The sequence below is a fragment of the Pleurodeles waltl genome, chromosome 9 (assembly GCF_031143425.1).
Source record: "Pleurodeles waltl isolate 20211129_DDA chromosome 9, aPleWal1.hap1.20221129, whole genome shotgun sequence".
NCBI lineage: Eukaryota > Metazoa > Chordata > Amphibia > Caudata > Salamandridae > Pleurodeles > Pleurodeles waltl.
Window position 1 is genome coordinate 220,322,088 of NC_090448.1, and position 17,402 is coordinate 220,339,489.

At 40.5% G+C, this 17,402-nt stretch overlaps 1 protein-coding gene across 2 annotated transcripts in view; it reads left to right on the top strand.

The window, feature by feature from the left end:
- Nucleotides 1–16,376: 16,376 nt before the first annotated feature.
- The window catches only part of TAFA1 (TAFA chemokine like family member 1), a 1,243,985-nt gene continuing 1,242,959 nt past the window's right edge, over nt 16,377–17,402 (top strand). The window contains exon 1 of one of the 2 annotated variants that reach the window (XM_069206577.1): nt 16,377–16,978. The gene's annotated coding sequence lies outside the window, so the exon portion shown is untranslated. The remainder of the gene's footprint in view (nt 16,979–17,402) is intronic. The other variant, XM_069206578.1, reaches the window with a different exon arrangement.

Below are 17,402 nucleotides of genomic sequence, written 5' to 3' on the forward strand. Positions count from 1 at the left end.
ACCTTGTTGTACATTACCTGTAATTTATAATGGATATATTGATTTTAAGATGTTCATGGCAAATAACATTGTCTTACATTGTGCTTAATGCTATGTGGGCACATTAGCTTATTAAACTTAAATGTTGAATACAATACCAAGTATTCGTATTCCATGGATGGATCAGAATATACTTTAAGTCACAGATAATAAAATTCAGCAAATAATATAATTCAATCAGAAGAAAACCAATAAACAATTTAAAATATGTATATAGTGTCTGAGAATCGACGTACATTATGAATTAAAAAATTGTGATTCAGTTGCCAGAAATGTATTTGAAAATTGGTGGCCCATTGTAGAAAGTAGAAGAAACGAACTGTAGCCACATCTGTCATTTTGGTTGTAACAGACACAAGAGTCTATAGTGAAAGAAATCCAATATACTTGCATAAAATAATATCCAACCCGTTACATAGAAAAACAGACAATAAAGGCCAAACCATCTGGGAGTCTACTAGGAAAGTTGTTGCCTGAAATCAAATTTTTTTTTAAATTGGGAAATCCAAATAAAATGCAATAACAGCTTATATATTACCATTCATCAACACCCTGAGAACAAACCAAATAGCCATGAAGGCCTGGCTAGTATATAGCTTGAAATATTTTAACAAAATAACTAGCACTAATGCTGACCAAGGCTGTTAATAGAACTCCAAGTTTATGGTATTTATATTTTTAAGATTTCTGTCTGTGGTTATCAATATTTTTTTTGTGCTAATTTATCTGTTTTAATCCATATATTCTTTTTTAAATTAAGTAGAAATTAGTATATTTTCAAAATTATTTAACCAATAAATTTACACTCTTACTTAAATGCATGGCAGGTTTCAATACTACCCATAACTCATTACACTAGGATGAAAACATGCACATTTTAGTGTAATCTTTTTGCACACCCACAGCTGTTTAAGTCTCAGTAGGAAATACTTTCTCTTTTTTTAACTTGCATCCCTGTCAATCTGCACAGTCATGCATCATAGTCATGACTGAAAGCATTTTTTATGAGTCAGAAATGACATATTTTCAATTTTTCCCATATTAAAAACAGCAGAAAAAATATGTGTTTTCCCATAAAAAAGATAAAAATCACAAACTATTATTTCCTATCTCCCGATTTCTTTGATTACTCAGATCTTAGGAGTCCTTCTCTTGGTTGGTCTTCACTGTAATTGCAAATGGTTATATTTGTGAAACAAAAGTTTGGTTGTGAAAGATGAACATGATTTCATTTCAGAGTGGTTGAAGACAAATACCTCAGTTCTTTAAAGAAAATTTAATATTATCTTACTGGCATGCATAAATATTGTAAACCATGGACAAAAGGCCAACGTGTTATGTGCATATATAGCTTTAAATAAGAATTGTATGTTTTTTCTATAAATATTGCCATCAGATATGCTACAAGTATGCTACAAAAAAATAAAAAGAATAACCTAGTGCTATGTTGTGAAGTTGGTACCCTACTATAGACGCATACAGGAAGATGGATTTACCACATGGACTCCTCCCTCCACCTCCTACCCTTTAAGAAGTTCAAAAAGTTGTTAATATAATTTATAATTACACAATACATATATTCTATTTAGATACATGTTTTTAACAATCATAATATAATATATTTACTCACATGTTTAACTATTTTAAAGAAAATGATTTCAAATTAACAATATTTCTTTGGAGATTTTGTTTAAAGTCCATGTCTCCATATTTTCTGTGGGAGGATTTTGTAGTATGTGTGGATGGCCAAGTGTAGTGTTGGACTTACTACTGTTTCTTTTTTGACTATATGTTAGGCTCCATTCCGTTTTTTAGGGGGTGCAGACAGTGTGCATTTCAAGAGCGCTTGTGCACCCTGCGTGCAGCAGCATTGCTGCTAGCTCAATTATGAACCAGGAACAATCCTGCTGCACCTTTCCCACTGGGCTGACGGGTGGGAAACTTGGATCCTGCCCGTCAGTCCAGAGTTAAAGTTGTAATAGGGCTGGTGGGGAGACCAGCGGTCTACTCACCATGAGTCTGGCAGTTGGGTTTTCTGACTGCCAAACTCGTAATCAAGCCCTTAAATCTGACAAACCATGGAATTAGAGAATGAAAGCACATTTTAGAAAATGTTAAATCTAGTTGGTATTGCTAATTAAGGAAGTATATTAGATGTGAAACACTTAGGGAAGAGAGTTGTAAAGGAAGTTTGACTCAGAAGTTTTTGATTATGACAAACCATTTATAGCTGGGAAGAAGTGTTTGAAAACCACATGTGAGGTGTAAGGCAAGCCAAAGCTCTCTGTCTACATCTTGTTCTCTCTTGTCCTCAGTTATGTAGAACAGCCCTAATATGTATTGGATAGTTATCCTACCGATTTAACTACTGATGTCCAGCCGCATTTATGGAAATTAGTGGGAAGAGTAAAATGTGATTGCAGCTATAAAGAAGTTGATATGCTGACCCATTGTTACCCCATTATTCAGCTGTTTGAAACAAACATGAGGAATATCTCATGACTGACAGCAAAATCAATTTATACTGATGTGATACACTCTAAGTTACAGTGTGTGGAATTATATCAGTGCTTGTCCTAAAACAGAATGGATAGTCTATGATGGTTGCTGAATACAACCTTGTTGTACATTAGCTGTAATTTATAATGGATATATTGATTTTAAGATGTTCATGGCAAATAACATTGCCTTACATTGTGCCTAATGCTGTATGGGCACATTATCTTATTAACCTTAAATGTTGAATACAATACCAAGTATTCGTATTCCATGGATGGATCAGAATATGCTTTAAGTCACAGATAATAAAATCCAGCAAATAATATAATTCGATCAGAAGAAAACCAATAAACAATTTAAAATATGTATATAGTGTCTGAGAATCTAAGTACATGATGGATTAAAAAATTGTGATTCAGTTGCCAGAAATGTATTGGAAAATTGGTGGCCCATTGTAGAAAGTAGAAGAAATGAACTGTAGCCACATCTGTCATTTAGGTTGTAACAGACACAAGCAAGAGTCTATAGTGAAAGAAATCCAATATACTTGCATAAAAAAATATCCAACCCTTTACATAGAAAAACATACAATAAAGGCCAAACCATCTGGGAGTCTACTAGGAAAGTTGTTGCCTGAAATCAAATATAAAAAAAATGGGAAATCCAAATAAAATGCAATAACAGCTTGTATATTACCATTCATCAACTCCCTGAAAATAGCCATGAAGGCCTGGCTAGTATATAGCTTGAACTATTTGAACAAAATAACTAGCACTAATGCTGACCAAGGCTGTAAATAGAACTCCAAGTTTATGGTATTTATATTTTTAAGATTTCTGTCTGTGGTTATCAATATTTATTTTTTGCTAATTTATCTGTTTTAATCCATATATTCTTTTTTAAATTAAGTACAAATTAGTATATTTTCAAAATTATTGAACCAATAAATTTACACTCTTACTTGAACGCATGGCAGGTTTCAATACTACCCATAACTCATTACACTAGGATGAAAACATGCACATTTTAGTGTAATCTTTTTGCACACCCACAGCTGTTTAAGTCTCAGTAGGAAATACTTTCTCTTTTTTAACTTGCATCCCTGTCAATCTGCACAGCTATTAGCATCACAGTCATGACTGAAAGCATTTTTAATGAGTCAGAAATGATACATTTTCCATTTTTCCCATATTAAAAACAGCAGAAAAAATATGTGTTTTCCCATAAAAAAGATAAAAATCACAAACTATTATTTCCTATCTCCCGATTTCTTTGATTACTCAGATCTTATGCGTCCTTCTCTTGGTTGGTATTCACTGTGATTGCAAAGGGTTATATTTGTGAAACAAAAGTTTGGTTGTGAAAGATGAACATGATTTCATTTCAGAGTGGTTGAAGACAAATACCACAGTTCTTTAAAGTTTTTTTAATATTATCTTACTGGCATGCACAAATATTGAAAACCATGGACAAAAGGCCAACGTGTTATGTGCATATATAGCTTTAAATAAGAATTGTATGTTTTTTCTATAAATATTGCCATTAAATATGCTACAAGTATGCTACAAAAAAATAAAAAGAATAACCTAGTGCTATGTTGTGAAGTTGGTACCCTACTATTAGACGCATACAGGAGGAAGGATTTACCACATGGACTCCTCCCTCCACCTCCTACCCTTTTAGAAAGTCCTCATTATCCTGAGATGTGTTGGAAAATTATATAGTGGCATAAAACCATAAATAATGAAAAAAGAAATAAATTGTCTGATTAAAATTAATAACATGAACATAACTAATGAATTAGAAGCATAGGGCCTCATTATGAGCCTGCGATCTTAAGGCCACCAGCCTCGCAGTGGTGGTTGGGACCGCCGCTGCTGTGGTGGTGCAACTGCCACATTAAGATCCTGCTGGTCAGCCCTCCAGGGTTCTGCTGTCTCCGCTGGGATCGGTAATCCCGACGGGTTGACGGCGGGTGGAAATCGCAATCCACCAGGGCAACGCTGCATGAAGCGCTGTGGGTTTCCCAGCACCCTTGCTGTGCAGACAGTGAACTTTGCAAGGGTGCTGGTGCACCCTGGAGGTGACAGCATTTCCACCAGTTCACTTTCAAGCCAAAGACAATGCTGTTGAGTCTTTGCCTAGCGAGAAACACTTAACGTTTCCGGCAGGTTGGTCGCCACTATGGCAACAGCCACATTGTCAGATCTTTGAGGGACGGGCTAGCCCATCTACCAAACTCTTCATTAGGCCCATAGTATTTGCAATGAATTAGGAAAGTAGTATTTATCATAGGTATAGTATTTGCAATTGAAATAAATGTAAAAATAAAATAAAATAAGGAACCACTCTATTTATAAATAGCTCAAATTGCTAACTGCCGCTATTTTAGAGAGATGTAAATCATATGATGGGGAATTAGATGAATGTTTATCTTCTCTGGAGCAGAACATATAAAAAATGGCACATTTTTTCCATAAAATTGTTAAATTAAAAAATAAGTTTAAATATCTAGGAATATCTATGTAAAGTCAAGACATCTGTGAGATTGCATGGGTATTTGCACCATGAGTGCAGTCTCCAGAAACACATAACACATCTATGTCCAATCATGGATAAACCATATGTGAGAAAGTCCCTCTTTTGACATGGTTAGTCCCCCACTTTTTGCTTGGTATTTGATGTGGTTTCAAAGTTGTTAATGATCAGGGCCCCTGCTAATCATGTTCCCTGGGACAGATCTCTTTCCCAAAGCTGTTGTGATGCATTGGCAGAATTAGCAACACCTTTAACTGCAACTATAAGTCCCTAGTAAATGGTACTAAGGTACATAGGGCATAGGATGCTAAGGGTAGGCCCCTGAGGTCAGCAGCACAGATTGTACCACCCTCAGTAACCATGCATCCAAATGAACCCAACACTGCCATTGCAGGCTGAGGGTCCTGGTGCACTCCTAAAATGCAAACTTGACATGGCACAATGCCTCTGTGGCCTGTCCACTACACATTGCATGCAATATAGGTAAGCCACCACTTTGGCAGGCCTTTCAGCACTAAGGCAGGGTGCACTGTAATGTATGTGTAGGCATAGATGCATGAACAATATGCCCCTACTGTGTCCTTGCTAAACCTGGAACATAGTAAGTGAACAAAGAAGCCATTTTAAATGCATGTGCTGGACACTGGCCAGTACGAGTTTCACAGCTACATGATGTACACTCTGAACCCTGGGTTGTTTGGTATCAAACAACTCAGAACAATAACTCCAAATTGGTACCAGTATTGGATGTATTGCAAAATGTACCCAGGGGCCACATTAGAGGTGACCCCTGCAAAGCTAACTAACCCTGGCATGGTTACTGGCTGGTCACAACCAGCCTGCCACCACCAGACAAGATTCTGGAACCCTTGGAAGTAACCTTTGCTCTCTGGGGTAAGAAAACAAAGCCCTTCCTGGGCAGAGGTATTACACCTCCTCTCCCAGGAATGTGCACTGCCGTGCCAGCGAGCTTCAAAGGGCTTGCTGCCCTTGAAACTCAACCAGAAGCCATGCTGCTAGCAGCAGATGGCTGCCCCCATTACAAAACCCCACTTTTGGTGGGAGCAACAGTGGGAAAATGCACAAAGGACAGGAGTGACCACCCCCAACCTGCACCACCCCTAAGGTGTTGCATGCAAGGTGACCCCTCCATTTCATTTTCTTCCATCTTGCATGGGAGGAAAATAGCCAGTCAGGGATAGGGAAGTGATCTCTGCCCACAGGAAGTGGTCACATAGTAGGTGTAGCCACCATAAGGTAGATGACCTGGTTGTCTCTACTAGAGACTCCTCTAAATGCCTAATAAATGCAGTATTTAGTGGGCAACCCTAGACATGCAGATCAGATTCCAAGGACACAAGAAGGCCAGCAACAAAGAACACCCAAGGCTTGAGAACTGCAATCCTGCTGCACAAAGAAAAAGGTGCCTAACTCCGCCTGCTACACCCAGGACTCAACAAGTGCCACTGGTTGCATGGACATCAGACAGACACTGCAAAACCTCAATGGACCTCCAGCCTTCTGAAAATCACTAAATATGTCCCTCCAGAGTGAAATAATAATAATAAAGGTCAGTGCACTGACCTTTATTATTATTATTGCATTTATTACCCTGGTCATGAGGGTTAGCGGGCAATTGCCTCATTGTATTACTTTCCTCCAGAGTGAAGGCTTCACTTCCTGCAACAAAATAATGAAGACCAGTGAAGTCCAGTTCACTGACCGGCTGCTGACCAAGGAACTGGACAGAGCTGCCATACCAAATTCCATCCAAGAGTCCTGGAGGATGAATCTTGTAAGTGTGCTACGTTTGGTGGCACTGCAACCTAAAGTGGCTTAACTGTTTAATAGCCCAGGGTACTGAACCCCCAAAGTGAGGCACCCAGAAGAAAAGCCAATTCAGGACTCTCTGAGGATCAGAACCAAGCTCCAGGAGAGGGAACTCAGAACACATAAGTACCACCCCCCAGAGTGGCACTGCTGACCTGCAATCCACCCTCAAAGTGACCTGCCTCCTGGTTCCAAGAGCTCCTTTGCTCACAGCTCTTGGCTCACTGAGATGGTCTGCACCCAGCTTCCCTGATCCCTGCACTGGTGAACCAGCTGTGCTCTATGGGTCCCTCACCCCTTGCAACCTCTACATTCCAAGGGGACCCACCGGACTCAGCTTGAAGTCCACCTGTGCAGTGCTTTTCCAAGTGGTCCCCGCAGTTATCCTGCACCAGTTCCAAGGACTTTTCAGCAGCTGCGTCCTTCAAAACCGGGAGCCACCAAATCTTCCCCAGCTGATCCACAGCATTGCCTGATTTTATATGTATTTTTATATTTTTCTCCCATTAATTCCTATGGTGCATAATTACGCACAAAAAGACTACTTACTCAATTTTGATGACTTGGCCTTAAAAAATGTATAAAAATATGAAGTATTTTTTGTAGATTTGTGTAGCGTTATTTTCTTGAGTGTGTGCCCACATTTATTGATATTGTGAGTACAACAATGCTTAGCACTTCTCCAAGATAGACCTAACTTCTCGACAAAGCTACCATCAGAAATAGAGCATTCAGTGGTCTAGTTTTTACCTCTGTGAACCAAGGCGGGGTTGCTTGGACTCTGCACAGTGCACATTATTTTTATACACTATATAGAGAGTCAGCCCACTACACCATAGTTAGGGTTGTTATCAGAAGAACTAGAAGTAGTATGTGTTACATAATGATGGTTATTCCACATAAGGAGAAACAAAACAAATAGCAGGTGTTCCTCTTGCAGAATTAATTAAAGTAGAGAAACTAACTTTAAGTCACCTCTTGAAACACATTCATTAAGAACGTTAAAATGTGTGATCAAATTTGAACATCCAATAATTGAAGCTTGGCTCATCTCGGCTTGAAACACACACATGAACAAGAACTTAGGTCACTGAACTACTTATTCATCCTTCTCTGACCTATTTCACCTGCAATTAATTTGTCGCACAGCAAGTTATATCATGCAAGCCATTAGATGGAGAAGAGGCAGCTATTCCTTTGTCAATATCAAAGACATGTAAACATGACTGGCAATTAGTGCTGTAAATTACTGGACACTGCCCAGCAAGGTACATCTGTTATTTTGTAATTTTCAGCACAAGCTGTTCTTGATAACTGATTGCAATACCAATATCAAGGTATGCACTGTGTGCCTCATTTATTCCCACTCCATCAATTTGTGCAATATCTTTCCATTAGTGTGCATTTCTCTAACGCCTAAGCCTCTAACTCTCTTCTCTTCTCCACTCCAATCTTTTTTCCTATGTACTTCTTCTCCTACCTCACTCTCTCTCTCTCTCTCTCTCTCTCTTTCTCTCCATCTCTCTCACTCTCTCCCCATTTGTCCGTCTGTTTCAATCTCTCTCCCACTCATTGTCTATAGATTCTACAAGGATGCCCCATTGTTGCACTTTTTCCCCCTTGACTTGTCTCTTTCTTAGAATGTTTGTTCTTTACCAGCCTTTTCATGGCAATGAAACCGCCATGAAAGGGCTGGTGAAGAACCAGGTTGTAATTAGTAGGGTGGCACTTAGCTCAGCGCCGCCCTGGCTGATTCCAATGCGCACTGCCATCAGCCCTTTGGTAACATTGTTCCCAACGGAGACGGTGGTCGTTTGGTGGTCTGACCACCAAACTCTTAATTTGGCCAAACCAGCAAGTCTGACGGTCTGTTACCCTCCAGACTCGTAATGAGGCCCTATGTCTCTTTCTTTCTTTCTCTTTCTCTATTTCTCTATCTTTATCTTGTCTGTCTATCTTCTTTGCTTCTTTCTCACTCTCACTCTTCCTTATATGTATAGTTCTCTCATTGCCCAATTCTGTTTGTATCCCTTGTAATTTGTCACTTTATTTTTCACTATCCTTCCTCTCTGCCTGTCTCCTTCTTTCTCCTCTTGGCTATTACTCCTCTGTGACTTTATCTCTGTGCATAATATGCCCTCCTCTCTGATTGTTTATGTCCTTGACTGTTCCTCTTTTATAGCCCATATATCTGTTTCTCTTACACTATGTTGGACTTGGCCCTTTCTGCAGTGTCAGTCTTAAACTTTTGGCTTTCACCCTCCTGTTTCCTCAACTTGATTATTTTTTTGCTTTTAGGACTCTGTGCACGTTACCATAGCTAACCAGTGCTACAGTGTTTGTGCTCTCTCCTTAAGACCTGGTAGAATTAGCTTATATCCAATTGACATGTTTAATATCCTTGCAAGTCCCGCATAAAGGGGCATTACCTATGCCCAGGGCTTGTAAAGTACATGCTACTAGTATGCCTGAAGCACTGATTGTGCCACCTACTTAAGTAGCTCTTTAGACAAGTCTCAGGTCTGCCATTGCAGCCTATGTGTGCAGTTTTAAGCTGCTATTTGAACCTGGCAAAATTAACTTTTTGCCAGGCCCAAACTTTCCTTTTTAATACATATAGATCACCTCTAGGGAAGGCCCTGGGCAGCTCAGAGGGAGAGTGCAATGTATTTAAAAAGTTGGATAATTGCTTTTACGTTTTGCATGTACTGGTGGTAAAAAACTCTTACATTTGTTTTTCACTGTTGCAAGGCCCACCTCTCCCATAGGATAATACTGAAGTTTCCATATTACATTTAATGAGCTGTAACTTCCAAATGGGAACAGGTAACGTGATCATGTTTGGTTTGTTGAACTTGTAATGAAAAATCCTCTCTTACACTGATGTCGGAATTTAAATTGCAATTTTGAAATTGCCTCTTTTAGAAATTTTAGCAACTTAAGAAAGTTGGCATTTTTCTGCCTTAGCCATTTAGCACCTGCAGTCTGTCTAGGGGGGGTCACATGACTGGGTGTAGCTGACAATTAGACTTTGTGTCTCCCTCCTACATAGCCACACTCAATAGAGAGCTTAGGTGTGCCTGGATGAGCCTTCTCTGGCAGGATGGAGGGACAATGCTGGGCACTGCTGTAATCATACTTGAATAGGCTGTGTCCTGCCTCCAAACAAAGGGTTGTATACCCCCTGTAGTTAGCCTGGAGCCATGAAACCTGTACACTTCAAATGGCAACTTCTAGAAGCTTCTCCTTCTTAAAAAGAGAAACCTGGTTTGAATATTGGATCTCAGACACCAACTCTTCTCTTTTGGACATGTGATGTCTCTGCCAGGACGAAGGACAGCAGTGATGCTGAAAGAACTGCTATTCTGCTGGCCTGCTGCTCTGCTAGATTGCAAAGTTCTGTCAACCTGACTCCTCACGTTACAGTATTGATTGCTCACGGAGATCCCCACTGCAAAGCTCCGGACCGTCTTGCAACTACAACTGGATCTTTGTGCTAAAGCGATGATCATTTGTGATGCCAGGCCTGCTCTTCGCGCTACATTCATAACCATTTGCGACATTTCTCTACTCCTCATGGCCCCCGCCACCACAAACAGTACTCTTTGCACTAGACTTAGAAGGTAACATTTTAGCTGGGCTAACCCTGTCCCTATATCTGACTCATACTCCATCACGCACGGTCTGAACTTGTGACTTTCTCCTGGTCTCACATGATCAGATAGCCACAAGTGGCACTTGATGCTTTATGGCACTATTTTCTCTTAAATCTTTTAAGTTGCATATCTCTAGTTCTACTGTTTGGATTTTTGTGATTTTGCCCTTGATTTATTTATAAAATTGTGTTCTATTTTTCTAACTTGGTGGAAGATTCTTGTTGTGTCCTGTTTTCACTTTATTACTGTTTGAAGTGCTGCATAAATACTTTACACATTGCCTGTATGTTAAGCCTGATTGCTCTGTGCCAAACTACCGGATGGTTGAGAACAGGTTAGTTTGGGGTTTGCTTGTGCCTCACCCTGACAAGGATTGTGGTTGCTGCTTGAGTGGGTTTCACCCGCCTCAACTAGTAACCCAATTGCTCATATCCTATTTTATTCCAACTTATTATATCTGTCCTCATTTGTTAACTCTCAGAAGACTATTGTTACTCTATCTATCCCATCGCTTTTCATTCCTCTGCCTAATGCAGTTTCTCTCTGGCACAGTCTGTCCCCTTTATTGAGAAAATGTACACATGTTTATCCTACATCTGTGGCTTGTATGCTCACTTTCTATCATCCATGATCCCTAGAAGCCTCTTCCTATTAATAACTAGCCCTGCATGGTTACTGCCTCAGTCGGCTTTTGAATACTCTAGCTCTGTCTCTCACTTTGACTCTCCCTCCTCCCTGGCAGTCTCGATCTATCTATCTATCTAGGTCACTTTCCCTGTGACAGCTTCTTGGGTACCTGTGCATCTATCTATCTATCTATCTATCTATCTATCTATCTATCTATCTATCTATCTATCTATCTATCTATCTGCCTGTCTATCTATCTATCCATCTATCCATCTATTAATTTATCTATCACACACACATACACTGGTCTTTCATCTATGGCTATTTTGCTCATTTATTTGTCCTTCTTCCTCCTCCTTTCAATATTGTTCTGCTTTGTCTCTCCCCTTACTCCCTTGACTTCTATCTCTTGGTCTCTCCCTCTCCTTTTGCCCCTCTTATACCCTGACTTGCTCTTGTCTTGACTTTTGCCTTACTTTAATTGTGTGATGGTGCTTAGTAAGGTATTTTGTACCTAATGAAGTGACTGTACCTTTTGGAAGTTGCTGAGAATACATTTTTGAAGGCTGCATTAAAACTTCCACAAAGGACATTTTTTTAATGGATTTGGACATGATACCAATCAGTGCCAAAGTCAGGCTTAAACCAATTTTGTACTGGTTGATGATTTGGATGACCGATGAGCTGGAACCTTATAGGATAGGGCTTAGTGACATACTGGGTATGAAAGGAGGAGTAGTGACACTACCCTGGTTGAAGTATGTCAAACAGACCCTATACAATCTGGGTCTGTTTGATCTTTTGTAACACCCTACATAATATTACTTCTTCTTCCATTAAATTTGTGAAGTTGGTCTTTTGGGATAGTGGAAGAAGGAAAATAACCCAACCATTGTATCACAGTAGATTGACTGGCTGGTTCTTAGAGCTAAAGCTTGCACTAAAATTTGAGATCTTTCTTGATGAGATTGATCCCTCCATTTACCAGATCTCTCTTCATAACACTTCGGCTGGGAATTTTACGTCTTGCAACCTTTACTAGTAAATGGTGGAGCTAATTAGAGGGTTGACTACTTTGCCGTGTGGGCAGGGAGACTGATGAGACTGATCAACATCTTCTGTTCTTCTGCCAAGAATGAGCTTGACAGCTTAGACGATGGTGTGCGCCCCTTTGCTGCTTCTTGCGAATTCGGCCATACAAAATGGCTCTGAGACTTTGGGGGTCAGATACTATGCTGGGCACAGTATTTTCCATTGCTAAATCTCGCAGATCTATGTGGCCCATTCGCTCTAAGTGTGCATTATGTGGTGACTACTTGAAGAGTTGACAGCTCCCAATATGCCAGCTGTATGATGGAGTGGCTATGCACAGTAAAATGACTGTACTAATGAGGCTAATAGACCAGGGGGACATTTTGCCAGTACCTGTGTCTAATAAGATGACTGTGCCTGAGGTCATGACTGCACTTAAAGATGTAGTTGTTTTTATAAAGCTGGTTTATTGAGGTAACTCTGCAAAATTCATAGACCTGACCTTGAGAGGAGACAGTCTGATGAGATGACTTTACCTGCTAAGGTTTCTCTAACTGGTGGAGTTTGCTGTGCTTTGCGGGAAACTGTTTGGTGAGAGACTTTGTGCTTGGTTTGGCATATTTGGAATATTGATTGTGCATGGATGTAGTTGGGGGGATATCTATACTTACTGAGGTTGAGCAACTCTGATGTAATGAATGTGACTGATGGACGGACAGAGTCTGTTGTAAGTGACTGTGTCTGGTAAGTTTAGAGTGCCTGACTCGAGTTCCTGTACCTCAGGAAGTGACTACCTCACAAGAGTACATGTACATGATGAAATGACTCTATCGGATGGAAGTGCCTGCAACTAATGGAGGGACTGTCCTGGTTGGAGTATCTGTATTGAGTAACTACACCAAATGGGATTTTGTACCTGATGGGAGAACATTTACTAATGAAGAAATTGTACACAATAGACGCTGTTGTAACCAAAGGAAGGACTGTAACTTGTGAAGTACCTGATTGAATTACTGTACACAGAATCATACTAATTGCATGTGCTAACACATTAAAACCAATTGTATGTATGTAAGTTTCCACAATTTCCAAAATTCCACAAATCCACAATTTCCACAAAGGTTAACTGAAAATAGAAACATTTAGTATACAATCCCCTGCCCAAAGCCTTTTCCTGGGAGGCCCATGACACATTCTTGTGAGATATCCCTTACTGCACACCCACTCTCAACCAGTTACCCCCCACATACATCCACACCTAAATAAGCTATCCACTTAAGAGACCTCATGGAGACTCTGTCATGCAACAGGGGGTACACCAGGAGCCAAAGGCCAAGGTGCATACAACATAGGACAAACCACGGACCCAGCAGCAGCTGGAATCCCCTGCCTAGGAAGCCACGGGTAAGGGTTTGCTGGGGCAAGGATACAAAGAAATATGTATCTAGAACTGTATACCTGTGCTAACGCGTCCGTCTATGTTAAATTATACACATCAGGACTCATTTTAGGTCGATTAACCTTTTGACCCAGTGGTGAGTCTCCGTAAGACGAAATTACCAACCATCAACATATATTTCACAAAACCCATTAAAGTATCTTCGACGCATTCATTTGTTTTCTGACTCAAATAACCACACCTCGAAAGAAGAATTTGTGAATTTTATTCCCTATTGATTACAATCTAATAATAAACGTCTTATTCTTAAAACCAAGAAGCATAAAAGCATAATCACAAAGTGGCAATCATGATGAACTTTCAACAATGCGATGATCAGAATCATAGAATAGATATGTTAGAAGAGAATAGACCATAGTGCATGATAAACAACAGAATATCAGTTCAGCATAGCTACATGTCAGTCACGTCAGTTCCGTCCGTCAAATGAATACCTCATCTAACCTCAGATTAGCATGTTGGGCTTCATGCAAAACAATTTAGAACATCAATTTGGAAAACATCTAACTAAGATACCTAATTAAACATACAGCAGTTGGTAACTAGAAAGAAAGGCATATAGATTCTGTTAGCATTAATAATTGATGTCATCCCTTCCTAACTGAACTTCGGCTCTTGTGTCATGAGTTTTTATCCCTTTTTCCATAATACATTCCCCTAAAATTCTATTGGTTATGAACTACACCCCATCATTGGTAACCAATCAAATTATTCATTAAGTAATGCATTTGTTATTTCTTGATATTGAATTGTCTTTCAATTGGTCTTCATAATCAGCATTTTTCGTAGGTGGTACGTCGGGGGTTACTTCACCATCTTGGCACATGTCTCGGGTCAGGAGTTCTTTTCCCCTCGTCTCATCGTCCTTGAGAGTGTCCGTTACTGTTTCGAAGCACATATCTTTTATACTAAAAACTGCTAGCATGCGGATGGGAAGATTTCTTCATGTTTCAAATTAATACAGAAAGAACAATAGCTGGGTCATAGTCATTTGCGAGTCCGCACACAGAAAAAGCAGGAAAAATAAGCTTTAAATGAGAGTTACACGGCTAGTTCGCAACTCATGCTAACTTAAGACATACACGTTTTAATGAATACAGTTTTGATTGTAATAATGCATATATCTTATTATTATTATTATTCATTAGTGTTCATAAATGAGTAAATCTTCACGTTTATTAATGCATTTTAATTATTATTTATTAATATTGCTTTGCCAAATGTAAGTGTTTCACGTCTATAATATATGATATTTATACTACGCTCTCTCACCTGTTAAGCAGGATTTGGTTTGGTGGGATGAGGGGTTATTAGTTTTGGGGGGAAATTGATGTGGGAGGGTCATGGGTATCGGCCGATGGTCAGGGATAGAAAGGGGTCCTGTTGCTAACATCAGGTGGTGATTTCACCAAACAGACAGGAGGTAGCGTAAAACACAGAAACATTATCTTCATTTTCAGTCCCTCAGAGATAGCACCTCAGGCTCCAAATCGTCATTTGTCCTATTCCTGGCCAAAGACAAGTGAGCCTGGAAACGTCAGCATATCATCTCAAAAGCCTCCTCCCGCTTTATTCCTAAAATCCTGAATGAAAACTTAAAACTACTGATAATTTCCTCTCCTTTCTTTTAAATGACCGTCTACTTCCATTTGAATCCTTGTCTATTCCTGTCTTTTTATCACATGTTTGCAAACTGCCCATTCTTAATTTTATACCTCTCATTCTTTGAAACCACATCCGTGAAACCTACCAATGCCTGATATTCCTGTATTCTATCTATTCAACCCACCAACCATTTCCATGCGCTCATATCTCCCAACTAATGTTGAAACCTAACTCCTGTTATTGAAAACTACCACAAAGAAACGGGGGTAAATGCATGGAATAGTTTCATTGAGAGCACAATGCTAACGCCAATATCCAAAAATAACAAATAACCCTTGATTACCCACTAACCTTCGGTTCCAGAGTAGAGTGCTGCTTGCCATAAAGCGATTCAAAGCCTCTTCGTGGGTAGTAAGCACTACATACATGCAATAACAATACAATACTGCACCTCCTAGTGAAACTACCTAGATGCAATGACTGTACCTGATGGAAGTGCTTGTAGTTAGTTAAAGTGTCTATGCCGTATCACTGTGCCTGATGTGGTAGTTGCAAGAGTTTTTATGCATATTCCATAATAATACTGCTGCACACTGCTGTTTTAAACAGTTTACACACACAGAGGTGTAAACGGCGTGCCACTCTCATGTAGCCGACAAATACAACTGTGTATTGTGCCTAGTTAATCCTACACTGAGGAGAGGGTGAGAGCAGCAATGACTTGACGAAACTTCAGGTGTCCCCCACAGCAAAGTACATAGAGGGCGCCCCTTCCGGATTTACTCAGGAGCTCTCATGCCCGGGTACTGGGCTGAGGGGACCCCCTGGAACCCCCGCCCCGCCCCCCCATCCCTCTCCGGGGCGGCTGCGGCGGTCTGGAGACCTGTATCAATAGTAAAGCAGGTTCTGGGATACCGGAGCTCAGGGGTGACAGGAGCCCTCGGCGCTCTCATTGTGGTTGCATTTCACTTCTCAGGTTGGGAACTAGGGTCCCATATTCTTTCTTGCTTGCACAAGGCACTCTTTCTATGCCACTGGTGAAGAGGCTGCAAGGTATTTGAAAACTGTGCAATTTATGTTGGCAGCGGATGTTTTTATATATCATCTGAGGTGGTGTAGGCACTGCACGTCTGCAGGTGCACGGGTGAGCTGTTAGTTTCAGCATACAGTGGCTTGCTGTACGGGGTTATGCAGCTTTAAGACATGTGATACCCAAGCCGCGGTGTGCTGAAACAGACTCGCAGGAGCGTCTCACTGTGGAGCAGCCCGGGCTGCAGAGTGTGTCTGCCTGCCTGTGACTGCACTCTGCTGGGACAGCAGCGCGCCGAGCACAAGGCGATCCTCTCGGCGTGTACGCGGAAAGCTGTAAATTACCTCAGGATCCCGTCAAAGGGCTGTGAGCGCGGAGGTGACGCCACAAGATGATTTAAAGGTGAAAATGACGCGCGTTCCACCCCTTGAATCTTTGCGACTTTTCTGACAACACTGAACCCTGATGTCTTCTTTACTCTGGAAATTGGATTGGTAGCAACGGAGGAGCCGTTGGTGTGTAATCCCCACCGAGACGATTATTCTGGAGCTTCTGATTGAGAGTGTCTCTTTTTGTATTTTTTGGCGCCGATGGATCTTGAGAAGTGCTAGATCTCTCAAATGTGCGCTAATAGAGATCTCTGCTCGCGGTTGGATTATACAGGTAAGAAGCTCTTCGAGGCTCAACTCAGGGAGCAGATTTAAAAGTCATCAGATAATATTAACCTGGGGAAAGCGCATTTCACACACATTGTATTGAAGCCGTTAGCTGATGCAAAGGGGAAATGCTTTTATCGCCGAGAGGAGTTCGGGGAGAGTGGCAGTAGATGAGGGAGACTTATCAGGTAATGCGAGGGATCACAGGAAATCCAATTAAAGTATTACCACCAGTCGGTGCATTAGGACGAAGCAGCGAACGGAAGGGGAATCCTCTTTACGCGAAGGCATGTTGTACTTAATTCAATTAAAACGCAATCTGGCAAGAAACATAGCGGAAGTTTGAGCAGTCTGCCAGGCTATTTAAGAATGTGGAAATGTTTTTTTTAAACGGAGATTAACTTAGTGTAGTGAGTGTATGGGGCTGTCAG